This window comes from Pelophylax lessonae (genome assembly GCF_965119305.1).
Source record: "Pelophylax lessonae genome assembly, chromosome: 5".
NCBI classification, from domain to species: Eukaryota; Metazoa; Chordata; class Amphibia; order Anura; family Ranidae; genus Pelophylax; species Pelophylax lessonae.
The window spans coordinates 152490660-152510805 of NC_138772.1; the positions used below are offsets into that span (position 1 = coordinate 152490660).

Genomic DNA, 20146 nt, shown 5'->3' on the forward strand with positions numbered 1-20146 from the left:
CCCAATTACTATTGTTTGTACCCCTAAAAGGCTAGATGAGGAGTAGGGGGGGTATGGAACAGGCAGCACCCTCAAACCTTCAGAAGTATGAGATGAACCCCAACAACTTGGAAAGGTGGATCTCTCTCACACGTACCAACACAGACTATCCCCCAATTTAACTGATCCCCAAAGGTTTTTGATTAAATAGCGGAATAGAAAATATGATCCAAAAAAAGTGTATGTATATCACACGTACACAACCACACTAGGCCCCAATTACTATTGTTTGTACCCCTAAAAGGCTAGATGAGGAGTAGGGGGGGTATGGAACAGGCAGCACCCTCAAACCTTCAGAAGTATGAGATGAACCCCAACAACTTGGAAAGGTGGATCTCTCTCACACGTACCAACACAGACTATCCCCCAATTTAACTGATCCCCAAAGGTTTTTGATTAAATAGCGGAATAGAAAATATGATCCAAAAAAAGTGTATGTATATCACACATACACAACCACACTAGGCCCCAATTACTATTGTTTGTACCCCTAAAAGGCTAGATGAGGAGTAGGGGGGGTATGGAACAGGCAGCACCCTCAAACCTTCAGAAGTATGAGATGAACCCCAACAACTTGGAAAGGTGGATCTCTCTCACACGTACCAACACAGACTATCCCCCAATTTAACTGATCCCCAAAGGTTTTTGATTAAATAGCGGAATAGAAAATATGATCCAAAAAAAGTGTATGTATATCACACGTACACAACCACACTAGGCCCCAATTACTATTGTTTGTACCCCTAAAAGGCTAGATGAGGAGTAGGGGGGGTATGGAACAGGCAGCACCCTCAAACCTTCAGAAGTATGAGATGAACCCCAACAACTTGGAAAGGTGGATCTCTCTCACACGTACCAACACAGACTATCCCCCAATTTAACTGATCCCCAAAGGTTTTTGATTAAATAGCGGAATAGAAAATATGATCCAAAAAAAGTGTATGTATATCACACGTACACAACCACACTGGGCCCCAATTACTATTGTTTGTACCCCTAAAAGGCTAGATGAGGAGTAGGGGGAGTATGGAACAGGCAGCACCCTCAAACCTTCAGAAGTATGAGATGAACCCCAACAACTTGGAAAGGTGGATCTCTCTCACACGTACCAACACAGACTATCCCCCAATTTAACTGATCCCCAAAGGTTTTTGATTAAATAGCGGAATAGAAAATATGATCCAAAAAAAGTGTATGTATATCACACGTACACAACCACACTAGGCCCCAATTACTATTGTTTGTACCCCTAAAAGGCTAGGAGTAGGGGGAGTATGGAACAGGCAGCACCCTCAAACCTTCAGAAGTATGAGATGAACCCCAACAACTTGGAAAGGTGGATCTCTCTCACACGTACCAACACAGACTATCCCCCAATTTAACTGATCCCCAAAGGTTTTTGATTAAATAGCGGAATAGAAAATATGATCCAAAAAAAGTGTATGTATATCACACGTACACAACCACACTGGGCCCCAATTACTATTGTTTGTACCCCTAAAAGGCTAGATGAGGAGTAGGGGGAGTATGGAACAGGCAGCACCCTCAAATCTTCAGAAGTATGAGATTGTGTTCACTGTACCCCACAAAGATTGAGTTCACTGCACCCCACAATGATTGTGTTCACTGCACCCCACAAAGATTGTGTTCACTGCACCTCACAAAGATTGTGTTCACTGTACCCCCCAAAGATTGTGTTCACTGCACCCCACAAAGATTCTGTTCACTGTACCCCACAAAGATTGTGTTCACTGCACCCTAAAAGGATGTTGTTCACTGCACCCCACAAAGATTGTGTTCACTGCACCCTAAAAGGATGTTGTTCACTGCACCCCAAAAAGATTGTGTTCACTGTACCCCCCCAAAGATTGTGTTCACTGCACCCCACAAAGATTGTGTTCACTGCACCCCAAAAAGATTGTGTTCACTGTACCCCCCAAAGATTGTGTTCACTGCACCCCAAAAAGATTGTGTTCACTGTACCCCCCAAAGATTGTGTTCACTGCACCCCACAAAGATTCTGTTCACTGTACCCCACAAAGATTGTGTTCACTGCACCCCAAAAAGATTGTGTTCACTGTACCCCCCCAAAGATTGTGTTCACTGCACCCCACAAAGATTCTGTTCACTGCACCCCACAAAGGATTTTGTTCACTGCACCCCAAAAAGATTGTGTTCACTGCACCCCAAAAAGGATTTTGATCACTGCACCCCAAAAAGGATGTTGTTCACTGCACCCCAAAAATGATTTTGTTCACTCCACCCCAAAAAGATTGTGTTCACTGCACCCCACAAAGATTGTGTTCACTGCACCCCAAAAAGATTGTGTTCACTGTACCCCCCAAAGATTGTGTTCACTGCACCCCACAAAGATTCTGTTCACTGTACCCCACAAAGATTGTGTTCACTGCACCCCAAAAAAGATTGTGTTCACTGCACCCCAAAAAGGATGTTGTTCACTGCACCCCAAAAAGGATGTTGTTCACTCCACCCCAAAAAGATTGTGTTCACTGCACCCCACAAAGATTGTGTTCACTGCACCCCAAAAAGATTGTGTTCACTGCACCCCAAAAATGATTTTGTTCACTGCACCCCAAAAAGGATTTTGTTCACTGCACCCCAAAAAGGATGTTGTTCACTCCACCCCAAAAAGATTGTGTTCACTGCACCCCAAAAAGATTGTGTTCACTGCACCCCACAAAGGATTTTGTTCACTGCACCCCAAAAAGATTGTGTTCACTGCACCCCAAAAAGGATGTTGTTCACTGCACCCCAAAAAGGATTTTGTTCACTGCACCCCAAAAAGATTGTGTTCACTGCACCCCACAAAGGATTTTGTTCACTGCACCCCACAAAGATTGTGTTCACTGCACACCAAAAAGGATTGTGTTCACTGCACCCCAAAAAGATTTTGTTCACTGCACCCCAAAAAGATTGTGTTCACTGCAGCCCAAAAAGATTGTGTTCACTGCAGCCCAAAAAGATTGTGTTCACTGCAGCCCAAAAAGATTGTGTTCACTGCAGCCCAAAAAGATTGTGTTCACTGCAGCTCACACACAGAAAAATGGATGTGGATCACTGACACCTGCCTATCTCCAATCCCACACCACACAGCAATATCGATTGTAGTTTGTAGAACACAGTTTCCCTAAAATTCAGCAGACTCTGTCCCTAACAGGATTGAGAAGAGATCGTAGATCAGGATTGAGTGCAGATTCACCCCACCCCCCACACAGCAATATCGATTGTAGTTTGTAGAAGACACTGACCCTATAATTCAGCAGACTCTATCCCTAAAATGCCTACAACTCGCCCTGCCTAAACACTCCGACCTGTCCCTCAATTCTATCCGGACACAAATGGTTTTTTCCTGCCTATCTGTCCCTAATCAGCAGCCAGCACATTGATGTGTGCTCTGTCCCTTAGCTAAGCAGCAGAATGACGCTGCTGCGGCGGCTGCCTCGAACTTATAAAGACTTGGTCACATGCTTCAGACGGCCAATCACAGCTACTAAGACATTTGCAGGCATGGCTGGGATGGCTTAAGGCACACCAGTTAAACGATTGTTGATTGGCTGTTGAAAGCCCGCCATGAAAAGAGCGCCAAAGCATGCAAAACCCGGAAATAAAACGACCGAACACGGATTTTTACCCGAACATACAGTAAAGTGTCCGTGTCCGTGTTCGGGTAAAAAAAATCCAATTATTCGGTACGAACACGAATAATACAGTCCGTGTTCGCTCAACACTATTCACAATGATTGCATGGATTAAAAAAAAAAATGAAGGTATTTTCTGCAATCAACTTATGCATAACGGATTTGCTTTAAGTTATTTAAACTAAATCGTTTGCAATCCCCTTCAACAAGATTACAAAGAACACCTCACAGTCTTCTGAATGATACTTGATACCCATCAGAAGACTTTCTGTAGGACCAATCGCGTAAGGGCGGGGCTAAGCAGTGACGCCATCACGCCAGCATGAACGGTGGCATCTGTCAATGTTCTGATTGTTTGCTCTCCTAGTTTGTGAATATATGCCCTTTTTTATTCTTAAAAAATTGCCAGAACTTGCCACACTATGTAGTCTTTTCTATTTCTTTCTCTTCACATGAGATTTGGTTACAGTGATGTGGTTACTATCATTCTACATTAAAGTGATTGTAAAGTCTCAGTTTTTTTTCAATAAAAATAACAAACATGTCATACTTACCTCCCCTGTGCTGTTGGTTTTGCACAGGGCAGCCTGGATCATCCTCTTCTCTGGTCCCTCTGTGACTCTCCTGGCCCCTCCCTCCCTTTGAGTGGCCCAACAGCAAGCAGCTTGCTATGGGGGCACCTGAGCCGAGTCACAGCTTTGTGTATCCATTCAGACAGAGCTGCGGTTTGGCTCTCACCCCTCATTGGCTAACGGCCTTTGATTGACAGCAGCAGGAGCCAATGGCACTGCTGCTGTGTCTTAGCCAATGAGGAGGGGAGTTCCAGATGGCTGAGAAAGTCGTGGACAACGCTGGATGGAGAGGGGGTTCAGATAAAAATTAGGGGTGCGAGCTGAAGGGGGCTACTGCACACAGAAGGTTTTTTATCTTTTTTATAAGATAAAAAAAACCTTCTGACTTTACAACCACTTTAACCACTTGCCGACCGCCGCACGACTATCTACGGCGGCGGTCAGCCCCTCACAGGCAAAGTGACGTAGGGCTACGTCACTAGCTTGTGAGGGTCCAGGGAGCGAGCGCGCGCCGCCGGAGGCACGCTCTCGCTCCCGCGTGGTCACGGACCCCCCCCCGCGCGTGTGACCGGCGGACCCGATGTCCGCCGGCCACTCTGCGATCGGCGGGGGAGAGGGAGAAAGTCAGGCAGCTTGTGTAAACAAGCTGCCTGTCATTCTCCCCTCTGTATGAGAGATGATCATATGGATCTACTATGTAGATCCGTTGATCACTCTGCATACAGCTGAAGCCACAGCCAATCACAGTTAGAATCACGCCCCTAGGGACACACACAGCCCCTCCCTCTCAAATAAAGTTAACCCCTTCACTACCAGTGTATTTTTACAGTAACAGTGCATATATATAGCACTGATTACTGTAGAAATGTCATTGGTAACCCCAAAAGTGTCAAAAATGTCAGTCAAGGGTCCGATCTGTCCGCCGCAATGTCGCAGTACCGCACATAAAATCGCAGATCGCCGCCATTACGCGTTAAAAAAAAAAACAACAAAAATGACAAAAATCTTTCCCTTAGTTAGTCAACGCAATAACTTTTGCGCAAACCAATCAAAATACGCTTTTTGTGATTTTTTTTACCAAACAGGTAGCATAAAACAAATTGGCCGAAAATGTTAAAAAATTTTGATTTTTACATTTTTTTTGGGGGGAATTTCATATAAGAAAAGGGAAAAATATTGCTATTTTTGCAAAATTTACGCTCTTTTTTTGTTTATAGCGAGTGATCAAAAAATCACACAGGTGATCAAATACCGCTAAAAGAAAGCTCTGTTTGTGGGAAAAAAAGGACGCCAAATTCGTTTAGGTACAGCGTCGCACGACCGCGCAATTGTCCGTTAAAGTCACGCAGTGCCGAATCGCAAAATACCCCCTGGTCAGGAAGGGGGTAAAATCTTCCGGGGCTTAAAGAGGTTGTAAACTCTTTTTTTATTTTCTTTTTTCTTACTTACCCTGCAAGAGAAACACATAATGAGCTAGTATGCGATGCATACTAGCTCATTATGAAATACTTACCTTAGAACGAGCCCCCGCCGTGCCGTCCGCTTAGCTGGATGACGGGCGACATGTCTAGTCGCCCGTCTTCCGGGATCGCGGCATCCGGCCATCTGATTGGCCGGAGCCGCGGTGACGTCACTCCCGTGCACGCGCGCGGGAGCCGACAGTCACGGCACGGAGTTCTGAAGGAACGGCACGAGCGGCCGTTCCTTCAGTGCGCCTGCGCCAGTGACGTCACTGGATGCTTCTAAGGTAAATATCTCCTAAACGGTACATGTTTAGGAGATATTTACAGTACCTATAGGTAAGCCTTATTATAGGCTTACCTATAGGTACAAGTTGTAGAGGAGGGTTTACTTCCTCTTTAAGTGGTTAAGGAGAGAGCCATCCAGCCTATTGGGATCAGTATGGAGTGTTATGGGACCTAATTTATGTGGAGGTCTGATCTTCTGGTAAGCAGATTTGCTAGGTAGTGGTATGTGCACTGGAGCTGGTGAAGGTTTAAGCGTGATTTTCACAGTGGACTTGTTTTTTCACATGAAAACAGAAGTGGCCAGCGCTATGGAATTGTGTAAATACTGTGTATAAATAATAAGGTGTTAGCTGCCAACAACCAAACCCCTAGGGGTTAGAAATAAAAAGAGAGTGTAAAGAGGTTGAGACGGCGCTACCTGTGAGTGACAAAGTGTCAAATAACCAATATAGTGACTCAGAGTGGTGGGGTCCAAAATCAATAGGTTATAGTGAATGGAAACAAGTGCACAAATTATTATTATGCTATTTGGAAAAAAACTGAATCCAACTGTGTGCAGTTACCAAGTGCAAAGTGCTATGTGCAAATAAATAAACAAAGGTTGAAGAAGGTGATAATTTATTCCAAAAATACAGTGCAAATCTATAAAACGACAGTGTTTTACTGGAAATAAAGATTGTATAACGTGATGTTAAAAATGTATTAAATGGATATGGGAATTCTTACAAAGGACTGTGGGTGCAAATGAAAGGTGATGAGAATTCCCAATAAGTGAAAAAGGGGGGGTTGCATCCACCTGTGTGGCCACTAGGTGTCGCACCCCGCATACAACCTGTTTGTAGCAGTTGTAATAGAACAGATCACAACGTTCCCAGGGGTTCTTCCAATCCAATGAGCAGGCACAAGCTGGCTGGTTTCACAAAGAAAAGAGAGGGAACCCCATGATGCCGTATACAAAAGAAGACCAAACTGAAGAAGCCAATCTGGTAGTATGGGATGACCTAAACTGGATGCTGTATAGAGTCAACACTGTTTTACACAATATGAAACATCACACAGATATCAAATGTTACATCCAATTAAAAAAAATGTGTTTTCATATTCATGTGAAAATTCTTTCACATGCATTGGTCATGCAGTCAAAAGCTTTGTTGGGTCACCACCATGGCTAGGAAGAACAGTAGACTGAGTCGTTTACATTATTCTCAAAAGAAATACTTTGCTGGGATCAGAAAGAGGAGGACTGATTGGCCCCAGATCAAAGTCATGAGGGTTGATTTACTAAATGCAAATAGGAGGTTTACTTTGCAAGGGAATTTTCACTTTGAAAATAAAATTTCCTTTGGCTTAGTGAATGCGGTAAAACATCACTTTGCAAACAATACCCAATCATGTGCAAGAAAGATAAGATAAGGAACCACTTTAGTGAGAAAAGTAAAGCTAACTATATTTTAGGAACATTTTTAGAAAAATGTGTACACAAATGCTTAGAACATTCAAATGTTGCTTAAAATAGTTCAATTACTTTTACAATTTGAATTTGGAATGGACTTCTCAAAATGAAAACCACATGCACTGTTAGAAATTCATTTATTCAAGAAAAATTTTCCATCCTGTTTCTTCAAATTTTCCCATCAGTGCAGGCAAAAATAAACATCAATTTACCTTCACTAGCACCGCCCAAAATGTGCGATAGTGGCAACGGAATGTGTTTCCTTACGTAAATTTCACAGTTTGATTTATTTCTAGAACATGATGCTTTTCCTTTTAAAATAATGTTATTAGAGTTTTCAAGGTAATAGTTGAACCGGATGGACTTGTGTCTTTTTTAAACCAGATTCACTATGTAACTATGTAAAGAAATAAATGTAAAGGTGGTACAGTAAGTTCTTGCACAAAAACAGGGCACAGCAGTGTGAAAAGCAGTTGGTCAAAAATTATATGTATAATGCATCAAGGCACAGGTGACAGTTGTGGATAGGGTGGGGCATAGAGGGAAGGGAATGAGGAGGATAACAGGGATTTTGGAAGGGTATGTTTGGTGGTAGACATCTGAAGTCAAGAGTGGGGGGTCCTGCAGATTTAAAGTATAGGAAGGAAAAGGGCAGTAAAAAGGCAGACAAGTGGGTTAAGGAGGGAGAGGTGGGATGGAGGGAAAGGAAACAGTGAAAGAGAAACAATTTCTATGGAGCTCTGTGGTGCGGTGCTTAGTTGATTCCCCGTAAACAAAAAAAAGTTAATCATGAAATCACAGGACATAAAAAGTGCACAGGGGTACAACAAATAGTCCACCATCCAAAAAGGAAGTTCCTCAATCCCTGAACCAGCATAAAAAAGTCCACCCAGTACTTGGTGGAGGGCTCTTCCAAATAGAACCCCCCCCCCCCCCAGTTGGAGGAAAAAACCCAAAAGCCACAGTTCCTCTTCCTTGATATCATGAGGGGCCCTGATATCCTGCACCATCCATCTCTGTGAACAAAATCCCAAGAAACCACATATGTGATGCAATTGCATAAGATAAATAAGTGCAAAATAAAAAATGGCGGCCTTACACTGCACCACTATGCTTTTGCTAAACTACAGCAAAGCCACGGTTTTTGTGTGAGTTAGCTGAACTTTCTCATTGACATCTATGAGGTGCTGCAGTTTTGGTGTGGTTTCAGAAAGTGTTCCAAAAGTCCCGCATGCTGCATCTTTGGTGCGCTTTCTGAAACTGCAGCACCTCATAGAAATCTAGGGGAAACTGCAGCTAACCCATGGTTTTCGCTTTAGCAAAAGCACAGTGGGACCACAACGAGGCAGTGTGAAGCCACCACAAAAGGAGCCAAGTACAAAAACACAATGTAGGCCTTTTAGCAGGTATAAAGAATTTCCCTTGGACTAGCCACAAGGCCTACCCAAAAGGCATATGCAAGAAAAGAAGTTAGTGATATGTCCTAGTCCCAGTGAAAACACAGTGGGGTCTCATACCCATAATGATTTTCTGGCACCCCTGGGATGCCACCCCTAGGGGGCACATCACTCAGAGCTCCTTATGCCTAGGATAAGCAAAGTTCTAGAGAAGAAGGGAGGCGATAAGAAGAGGTGGAGCAGTTGGAATGTGTGAAGGATATGGTTAGGGGAACATAACTTTTATGGAGATCCTACAAGTTTATAGGGGTAGCAGTTAGTAGTCCACTTTAGGTAAATAATAATGGTCTATTTCACGGAGACCATACCTTGAAAAATGTTTTTTAAATGTTGTTCTAGATAGCTGGCATATAACAATGTGCTTGGATGACTTAATGTGCGAACAAATACTACAAGACATCCATTTTTATCCCTCTGGATATAGAGGTTGAATGAGATGCTTAATTTTATGTTACAAGCAGTGCCAGCATAGTTGCAGCAAGACAAAGACTCCAAACTGTCCAGATTTACAGAATCCAAATCTGTATTTTAATGTGGAACTGTTAAAAAAAGACAGTCTGGCTAAACTTATTCCTTGATCACAACACCCCTACAAAACAAGACTCCTTTCCCTACGTAGAATGCACTATTGTTGCTGCCATATTCTAGGACCGACTGCTTGGCTTAATGTAGAACTATAGGCAAAACTTTTCTTTTTCATTTTGGATAGAGTAAGGGAGAGTTATACCCCTGTCAGTTTAGTCCTCTGTGTCTCATTGGGGAAATTTCCCTTCAGTTCCTGTTCATAGCCAACATGGAAAGAGAGAAGAATTCCTTTGGGCTCCTCAGATCACCAAAACTATTGTCCCCATTGGAAGACTTCCCTTCTATTAAATTATTGGGGACAACCCAAAATTTGGGATTTTCACTTAATTTCACTTTAATGAAAGTGACAAATAGAGAGGGTGAATCTCCATAACGAGGGCACAGAAAGCAATAAAAAATGACAAGAGTTCTAATCTATCTCCACTCTTTCCAGAACTAAAAAAAAGTTTTGCCTTTAGCTGTATTTTAACCACTTCAGCTCCAGAAGGTTTTACCTACTTAACCACTTGCCGACCGCCGCACGACTATCTACGTCGGCGGTCAGCCCCTCACAGGCAAACTAACGTAGGGCTACGTTGCTTGCTTGTGAGGGTCTAGGGAGCGAGCGCGCCCCCGGAGGCGCGCTCCCGCGTGGTCACGGACCCCCCCGCGCGTGTGACCAGCGGACCCGATGTCCGCCGGCCACTCGGCGATCGGCGGGGGAGAGGGAGAATGTCAGGCAGCTTGTGTAAACAAGCTGCCTGTCATTCTCCTCGCTGCAAAGACACTGATCACATGGATCTACTATGTAGATCCGTTGATCAGTGTCCTTACAGCTGAAGCCACAGCCAATCACAGTAGAAAGCACGCCCCCAGGGACACACACAGCCCCTCCCTCCCAAATAAAGTTAACCCCTTCACTACCAGTGTATTTTTACAGTAACAGTGCATATATATAGCACTGATTACTGTAGAAATGTCACTGGTAACCCCAAAAGTGTCAAAAATGTCAGTCAAGGGTCCGATCTGTCCACCGCAATGTCGCAGTACCGCAAAAAAAATCGCAGATCGCCGCCATTACGCGTTAAAAAAAAAAACAACAAAAATGACAAAAATCTTTCCCTTTGTTAGTAAACGCGATAACTTTTGCGCAAACCAATTAAAATACGCTTTTTGCGATTTTTTTTACCAAACATAGGTAGCATAAAACAAATTGGCCGAAAATGTTAAAAAATTTTGATTTTTACATTTTTTTGGGGGGAATTTCATATAAAAAAATGTGAAAAATATTGTTATTTTTGCAAAATTGACGCTTTTTTTTTGTTTATAGCACGTGATCAAAAAATCGCACAGGTGATCAAATACCACCAAAAGAAAGCTCTGTTTGTGGGAAAAAAAGGACGCCAAATTCGTTTAGGTACAGCGTCGCACGACCGCGCAATTGTCCGTTAAAGTCACGCAGTGCCGAATCGCAAAATACCCCCCGGTCGGAATGGGGGTAAAATCTTCCGGGGCTTAAGTGGTTAATGACCAGGCCATTTTTTTGTGATACAGCACTGCATTGCTTTAACTGACAATTGCACAGTCATGCAATGCGGTTGTGCGACGCTGTACCCAAATAAAATTGATCTCCTTTTTCCCCCACAAATAGAGCTTTCTTTTGGTGGTATTTGATCACCTCTGTGGTTTTTATTGTTTGCACTATAAACAAAAAAATAACCACAATTTAGAAAAAAAAAAAAACACAATATGTTTTAGTTTCTGCTATAAAACATACCCAATACATTTTTTTTTTATCAATTTAGGCCAATATGTATTCTGCTAAATATTTTTGGTAAAAAAAAAAAAAAAAAAAAAAAAATGAATAAGTGTATATTGATTGGTTTGCGCAAAAGTTATACTGTCTACAAACTATATGATACATTTATGGACTTTTTATTTATTTTTTTATTAGTAATGGTGGCGATCAACGATTTTTTTAGAGGGACTGCGACATTGCGGCAGACAATTGTGACACTAAGTAAAACGTTTTGAGGACCAGTGACACCAATACAAAGATCAGTGCTAAAAAAAAATCAGTGTTAGTGTACAAATGACACTGGCAGGGAAAGGGTTAACACCAGGTGCAATTAAGTGTAAGAGCTAAGTGTGCTCCCAGGGAGTGCTTTCTAACTGTGGGGAGAATGGATGCACTAGAGGAAAAGAGAGATCTGTGTTTCAGGTTAGCTGAAACACAAGATCTCTCTTTTCCTCCCTTACTGAACAGCAGTCTGCCTTGTTTACATAGGCAGACCGCAGTTCTGTCATCCCGCCGAACGGTCGCTGCACGCACGCACGCTCCTGAAATCTCATGCACAAAATCACGTACATGTACGTGATTTTACACAGCCAGGCCACCCTGCCACAGTATATTTGCGGCAGGCTGTCCAGACGTGGTTAACCAACATGTTAAGATACTGTCTGGGACAGCCATCATGTTACAAGGAACTGTCAACCTAATGCACATGGCATATGAATTTATGCTCCAAATATGCTACTTTTTTTTCTTCCAGAACTTGACATTAAAAAATCCTCTGATATCACATATACTATATAGATGCGTTTATGCACATATGGCATTGCATGTAAATTTCTGCCAATTGGAATACATTCACACACATACCCACACGTACATGTGTAAATTATGCTTGTAGACTCCAATCAAAAGGTAGCTTTGGTGCCTCTAAACGATAATCTTAAAATTCTGATCTAAACGCTGATGTGCATGGTTACATAGGCTAACATGAAAACATGTTTAGAGGCATAAAAAACTATGTTGGATGCCTGTAAAAGCAGTGTTTATGTCGGTGTGCATGAGGCCTTTTGCTCAGGTGTTGGATTTTTATTGTGTAAAGAACAAAAAGAGGGTGCACCAACCTTAAGCATTACCCACATGGAGTTTACTAAAATGAAATAAAAGGAAATATACTCACAAACATACAAATGTAAAAAGCATATCGATCCACAAATGGACCCAAAGTAACCAGGAACCTCCAAGATGTTTGACGCGTTTCTAGGGGAGATCCCCTCTTCTTTAGATGCCCCCTACAAACGCGTCAGCCATCTTCTTGATGACCTGGTCACTTTGGGTCCATTTGTGGATATATATGCTTTTTACATTTGTATGTTTGTGAGTATATTTCCTTTTATTTTAAATAAACTCCATTTGGGTAATACACAAGGTCGTGTGCCCTCTTTATGTTGTTTACACAGTGTTCTCATCGGGTTTCCCCTGACCCCAGGAGGGCAGCAAAATCTGTGCTTATACCCGGATATTTAGAGACCCATAACCGCCAAATCTCTGTCGAGCGCAGGAGATTTTGTCTAATTGTTCACATTTGTTGGATTTTTATTGACTGCCTGCATGTGACAGAAATTTGTTAAAAATAACACATAAAATCAATTGGTCCACACTGGGATTGATTCACTAAAACTGAAGAGTGAAAAAACGGTTGCTGCTCTGCATAGAAAGCAATCAGCTTTTTTTTTTGTCAAACCTTCATTACACAAGCTGACGTTAGAAGCTGATTGGCTACCATACAGAGCTGCCCCAGATTTTGCCATCTCCAGTCTTAGTAAATCAAGCCCACTGTCTTCTAAAAATCAATACTGTCTTTCAACACTTCCCATTACAACAACTACAAATCATTATTAAAAAGCATTCCATAGCTCAATCAATATAATACCACGAAAAGACAATATACCAGCAAACACTACTCAATACATACAGATATTTCTAAATAACCAACAGAGAACTTTTTTTTTGTTTTTTGTTTTTTACATAAAAAAGTGAACAGATGTTTGTAGTATTGTTCAAATGTATATTTTTAAAGCTAAAGTCTGTGCAAACAGCGTAATACACATGAAATACATATAATGGAGCTGTTAAACTTCCCAAAGGACTTGTTTTTCTGTCCATCCAGTTCTGAGATTTTTACAGCCCTCTCACACAGCACAGTCCTGTCTGGCAGGGCAGGAGGTCTGATTTTTCCATGCGGCAGTTTAGGAGCAATTACAGGTCTTGTCCCACCCTGCAGCAAAACTCATTGGCTTCTTATTGTGCTTTTCCCTCTCCAAGTCTGAGCCTTTGTAACACAGGGGATTACAGGGTCCAAAACAAGATCACATTCACTATTACTTTTCTGGGGACAACCCAACATTTGGGATTTTCTTTTACTTTCACTTTCAATGATGGTAAACAGTACAATTAGAGAGGTTGAATCTCCGTAACGAGGGCACAGACAGCAATAACAACTGACAGGTGTTCTAATCTATTCCTACTTTATCCAAAACTAAAAAAGTTTTGTCTTTAGTTCAGTGGCAGCTGGTGCTCCATGGGCCGTGGGGGGCGGCAGACGGGCCACACCATACCACCCCCCCTGGACCACACCAGCTCGCTCACCATACCATCCCTCCCCCGGCTCACTCACCCTGGACTGAAGTGGAGAGCAGGCGGCTGTGGCTTCTCCTGCGTTTCCTTCCTCCTCCTCCTTGGCCAATAGCATGGCCTCTCCTTTTGGCCAATCAGGAAACGGTTCACAGGACCCACTTTGTGATTGGCTGGGAGGAGCATCCGTGTGATAATAGCGAATATTCATTAGCTATTGTCACACAACTGGGTGCGCCTCAAGCCCACCCTTATTTGAAGCCTATTAGAGCCTCTGGCTCTAATCACGTGCTTCAAAAAAAAAAACCCCAACGGAATCCATGTGTCCGGCGCCCTGCATGTAGATTAGGGGGCTGGATGCATAGATAGGGGGGCGGCGCCCCTGCACCCCCAATGCATCAGCCGCCACTCCTTTAGTTATACTTTAAGTAACTAGCTGGCATCATGATGATGGGGGGGCCCTTGCTTCCTTTTTTGTCCTCTTCCTTTGGACACATAGATATAATGATGGGCATACAAGCAGGTAAAATACTTCTTGGCATTTCTTGCTGTAAAAAAAAAAAGGTGTATATAGACGCATGTACCTAGTATGCATGAATGCTATTTCAGGAAAAGTAAATTCACAAAGTGCTTTTTTTTATATTTAGAAAGTTGAAAAACATCAGGTTTATTGGCACCCATTAAGGAGGATCAAAACTGCAGACGGAGGATTTTAAGACATTCAGTCATCTCTATTAAATTTAATGATTTAGAAAAAAATATAAATGGTGTTTGTCAATCATTTGCAAAAAAATTTACTCTATGCCGATAACTTTCAGTTATACATTGGTTAAGTTCACACTGGCAATTTAAAGCAGGGGTTTGATAGGTGCTAAAAGCGCCCCTTTAATCGCATATACAAATGATACAATGGACAGCACACAGTACTGTTCACACTATGAAAACATGAAGCGTTAACATCGTGTCACTTCAAAATTGAAGTCTTATGTTGAGCCAGGAGGCATTTGAAGCCTTTCAACGCCTGCCATTCAAGTCTATAGTAACACATCACAAAAACGCTCTGGCAGGCAGTTACTGCACGGTTGTGGGGCGTTAACATTAGTTTATTTCCTGTAATGGAATAGTTATTTGTGGAGCAGATTTTATGCGCCTTAACGTTGATCAAACACTTCAGAACTGCATTTGGGGAGCTTTTTTTAACTCATCATTAACACTTGTAAAATGCCAGTCTAATGTCCATACTAAAGCTCATGAACGCGAGTCTAATGCCCATACAAACGCCATAGGAGCATTTGTTAAGCGTTAGAAATGTTGTCAAGTGTGAACAAGCCCTTACTCTAACATTTAAAATGACCGTTGTCAGTAACACAACAATCTTATATCTACTTGGAACAATTGACCAGGCTTAAAGCATAATGTAGGAAAACGTTTTTGGATAGAGTAGTGAAATGCTGTCTGTATCACTGCTAAGGAGGAGATAACCCTCTCAGTTTGCCTTGGTGACCTCTGTCCCTGGTCAGTAATGAGAAGCACAACATTTTACGGTGACAACTGTCTAAGAAGATATTTTCCGTAAGGTTTGGAGATTTTTACCTACCTCCACTGTTTCACCTGACAGGGGTGCTAGTTATTCGATATTCCAGCTTTTTTCAACCAGTTTGCCTTGGCACCCTGGGGTGCCCTCTGGGTTCTTCAGGCGTGCCTCAGCAAAATGCCTAAAAATTGGCCCAAAATGCTAAAAATTTGTCAACAAGCTGGCAAGTGAATCATGCCTTCCTTTTCGTAACAAAAGGCCACAGATTTCTACTGTCCAGCAATACAACCTTGGGCACAGCGTGGGCAAGTTGCTGGTGTCCAAACAACAGATGATGTCATCAGTTGATATGGTGGACTTCTGGCACCTGCACAACATCCGTATTTGCCTTTTCCCTGCCCCTCTCTGTTAGCACTGAGATGAGGTTAGTTGAGTGAGGGACAGAACATGAGAGGGAAGAGAAATACTGGAATACTAGTCAGGATTAGTATGCAAAGATGGATTTACTTTGTAAGCACAAATCACTTTTAATGTTGGGTGTCCTACATGTGTGAATGGTGCTGCGATGTGTAAAACTATTAGTTTAGCTTTTACATTATTGAATGGGGTGCCTCAAGATTGTGCAGATTTTCAAGGGTACCTTGACTGAAAAAAGATTGAGAAACCCTGCCCCTATTCTCTCCAAAGCAGTGGCAAATGGATCTTCTGCAGCTTTGATGAAAGCATCGCAGTCTTGAGTAAGAACAGCCCCAGTGAATTTGTCTACAAATATAGTGGACAATTGTACTGAGCTACAGTAATACATTTTAGCATTAGTATTAAACCCAATACCAAAAATGTAATATATTGCAGCTTACCAATCCTTAGATGTTTCAGGCCTTTTCCACCTTGTTTTACTCAGTGATCTGGCCAGTAAAACCCCTCATGTATTAGGCTCCTTTCAGATGGGGCAGACTCCATCAAGCGGATCTGCCTGCTCAGCGGGGGTTCTGTCCACAGATGACAGGTCTGTGTCCACTCTGCTATGCAGAGCAGACGCGTACACAGCCCGCGGTTCTCTATGAGGCAGTTGGATGAAAACGGACTGCCTATCCCTTTTCATCTGACTGTCATTCGATTCGATCTGCCAGATCTGTTCTCCACCCGTCTATTTTTAGCGGACAGGATCGGATCGGGTGCCGGCAGTTGTCAGCAGTCACATGTCTGCTGACATCCGCTGCTTCATAGAGAGCTATGGATGGTCCGATCGGATCCACCTGAAAAACTGATCGGTCTGTCAGTGTGGAAGGGGCCTTAGAGTGCCTCCACTCTGGATGAAGGAGAACAGGGGCACCTTTGGACAGTAGCATTGTCAGTTTCGGGGAAGGGGAGTGTTAGATGTAATAGAAGATATGAATACACTAGCAAACTGAACCCAAACTCTAGCTCACACTGCAGTTACACAAGCAGCTACAGCAACACTTTTCTTGTGAGATAAAGATAAATAAATAATGATCATTGTAAGCACCCTTGCCAGTGGTAAATTGTTTGTCTCAAACTGTAATTGCATTTGCAGGAAGGCTTGTTCTGTTGAAAAAAATAGACTTACTGGCAGGATTATCAGGTGAAAATAAATGAAAAGAAAGCCTACAAAAGAAAACAAATGCAGCCACCGCATTGGTAAGTTGATAAGCTGAAATACAATAAATGTTTGATTTTGGGTTGAATACCACTTTCAGTGCTTTTATTTATAATTGTACGAAATGACTGACTGTGTGGCTGGGGAAAATAATTGGCAAGTGCAAGAGATAATGGGTGACATTAAGGAAAGCAAGGGCCGGACTAGGAAACACAGACCGTGAAAGTATTGAAAGCTCAACTCCAGCCAAAAGTTTTATTTTTAGATAAAGTCAGTGTGGTTGAATTAGAATCTGGCCCTTATCTCTACATATGACTCCACTGGTGGGATGTCCTGGAAAAAGTCCAGGACAAGAAACAAAAAGAAAGGGTGTCATTGGGGCAGGAAGCCACAAACAACAATAAAAACCTGACTAAGGTTATAACCTCCCTCATTCTACTAAAAAGTATTTTTTCTTGCAGTTTCTACCAGCATGGAAACCCACCTCCCGTCCCTGTGAAACCCAGTTATTGGGGAGAAGGAAAAAGAGGCTGCGATAAAACCCACGGAGGTTCTGACCCTTCCCTACTCAATCAGAAATGGAGTATAAAGAGCCAGGGGAACCGTTGGTCATCCTTTTTTCACTTTTGAGACAGGACCCTAATATATACACATATTTTCAAGTGACTCTGCTCATGATTAATATTACTAGGGTGCTGACAAACAAATTACTGTATACTCCTCTATATAGTTACTTATCTGGTAGCTCTCCAGCAATATAAAGGATTTGCTTCTCTGCACTAGCACTATAAGATTCATGTCATTGTGGGGTTGATTTACTAAAGACAAACAGAATATACACTTTGGAAGTGCAGTTGAACTCTGCTAGTGCAGTAGGTCCAGGGCAGGGATTCGTAAATAGGGTAAAGCTTCACTTCGTAAAGAATACCCAATCACATGCAAGGAAAAGGAAAAAAAAAGCATTTTTGCTTGCACATGATTGGATGATGGTAGTTAGCAGCACTTTCATTCATTTGGAGCAACTGTACTTACAGAATGCAACTGCACTTGCAATGTGCCCAGTCTGTTTGCCTTTAGCAAAAGAACCCCTATGTGACAAGTGTGCATTTTTCTTTGTTTTTAGTTGTAAAATTGACAAAATTTAATAAAAATGTACCCTTAAAAAAAACAAAAAAAAAAAAACAGGGGTGCTATAATATTGTTGCCATGTAGCCCTTGCTCATGTTGGTGCAATGTGAAGGAAGAAGGCAGACTATAGTGAGTCTGGGTCAGAAATAGGCTCCTTCCTCCATGGAGGAGACCAATGGTCCATGTCCCTCTAATACTTGCTTTACTCTAAAAGTTTTCAGGACACATTTCCTGTGATCCAGATATTTATTATTTAAATTGTCTTCAGTGTGTTGAATATCATTCCAGATTTTCATTTTTTAGACATCACCTTTCTTCTGTGCGTGCCATCCATTTTCAGGGCTAACTTCAGACCCTGTCATTGTCAGACGAACTATACTAGAGACTTTCTTTGCCATCCTACGCATTCTTTTATTACAATATTAGTTCAGATGCTGGATTTATTCCACGCTATTCCCATCGCTGTGTCGTTTCTTCATGGCTTTTATGTGATCTGTGTGGGTAGGACTTCCTCACAATTCTAATCTTTTTAAACACATGCAGTAAATTGCCTTAAGGATCATCAGTGGAAGCATTGTGAAGTCTAACACAACATTTTCATTACATATTCACAATCTATTTTTCCTCCGTCTCTCCCTTCTTTCTCTATGAGCAGCTGGAGTCACTCAGACTCCTGCTACCAGTCCAAGTCCTTCCCTACCACTCTCATTCCAGCACGCCATCATACACACTTTCAGCTGGGCTCATAAACTGCCTGTAATTGAGTTATATAACTACGTAACACATATAGCGACACTGATTTCAGTTCGGCACTACTCCCAAATGACTATTCCTATAGCACAAGCACACTTACTGAAGTCGTAAAAGTACAAATTAAAATATGTAGACGGAATTCTCTTTGCACGTACCTGTCTAGTGCTCTGTCAGCGCTCTTATGCACATTTGGCACCCGTCCTTGTAGCTCAGTATCAGCCCAGTAGTATAAGAGAGTTTTTCTCCAGGCTCTGCCCAGTTCTCTCTGCCTTACATTCAGCAATAATCAGGTCTCACTGTAGCATATACTTATACTGCAATTACTTAACTTTTACAGTGAACTTTTTTCTTTTTAAAGAAACAGTTTCTGTTAATGGAACCAATTTCCTACTAAGGGAACACAGAATGTACATACTTTAACTCAGACAATATTATATATGTATGCAGCATATATTTAGTAAGCAGGCCTAGGATCATGAAGCTGCCGCATAGGCCATGGCCTTGGAAGATAACACGTTAGGGAGGGGGGTTGCCCTTCTTCTTGTTTCATAATCCTATTTCTATTGCATTGCCTTTATATATTTCCCTTTACATAAAAAAAAAAGAAAATTAACATTTAATCAAAGGTAGCTTAATTGATATTAGAAGTGAAGACTTTTCTGTACCATGAGCCGAATGTCACTCTTTGCTAACCTTTATCTGGCCCTCATGGCACCATTCCTTCCAATGACACCAACGATGGGACACTATTCCTCCCAATGACACTTTACTCCCATTGATGCTGGGACATTTTCTACTAACCGAGACCACAGTCAGGCCCCCTAATGTCTGAGGTACAATACATTGGCCCTTTGTTTAGAAGATTTGGAAACCTCTTACCTAAGGTAAAAGAAAAGTTAAATCCAAGAGGCGGGAGAGGTTACTTTGACTCCAGCAAGCTTGCCTGTATTCACAGAATGCCCACTGTATTCTGGGTCCAAATGTCCTTAAGATACAGGGGTTGATTTATTAAAACTGGAGAGTGCAAAATTTGGTGCAGCTGTACATAAAAAAAAAATCAGCTTCCGGGTTTTTTTGTCAAAGCTTAATTGACAAGCTGAAGTTAGAAGCTGATTGGCTACCATGCACAGCTGCATCAGATTTTGCACTCTCCAGTTTTAGTAAATCAACCCCACAGAGTCTAAAACTGGATCAC

General features: G+C 42.1%; 1 protein-coding gene across 2 annotated transcripts in view; it reads right to left on the reverse strand.

Moving 5' to 3' along the window:
* THRB (thyroid hormone receptor beta) overlaps positions 1-20146 on the reverse strand; it is a gene marked incomplete at its 5' end in the record, with an annotated part of 542677 nt that overhangs the window by 302891 nt on the left and 219640 nt on the right. The window contains one exon of one of the 2 annotated variants that reach the window (XM_082258825.1): positions 19107-19211. The exons of the other annotated variant lie outside the window; for it this stretch is intronic. Of the gene's footprint in view, positions 1-19106; positions 19212-20146 lie in introns of those variants that run through there. 2 annotated transcript variants of the gene reach the window in all.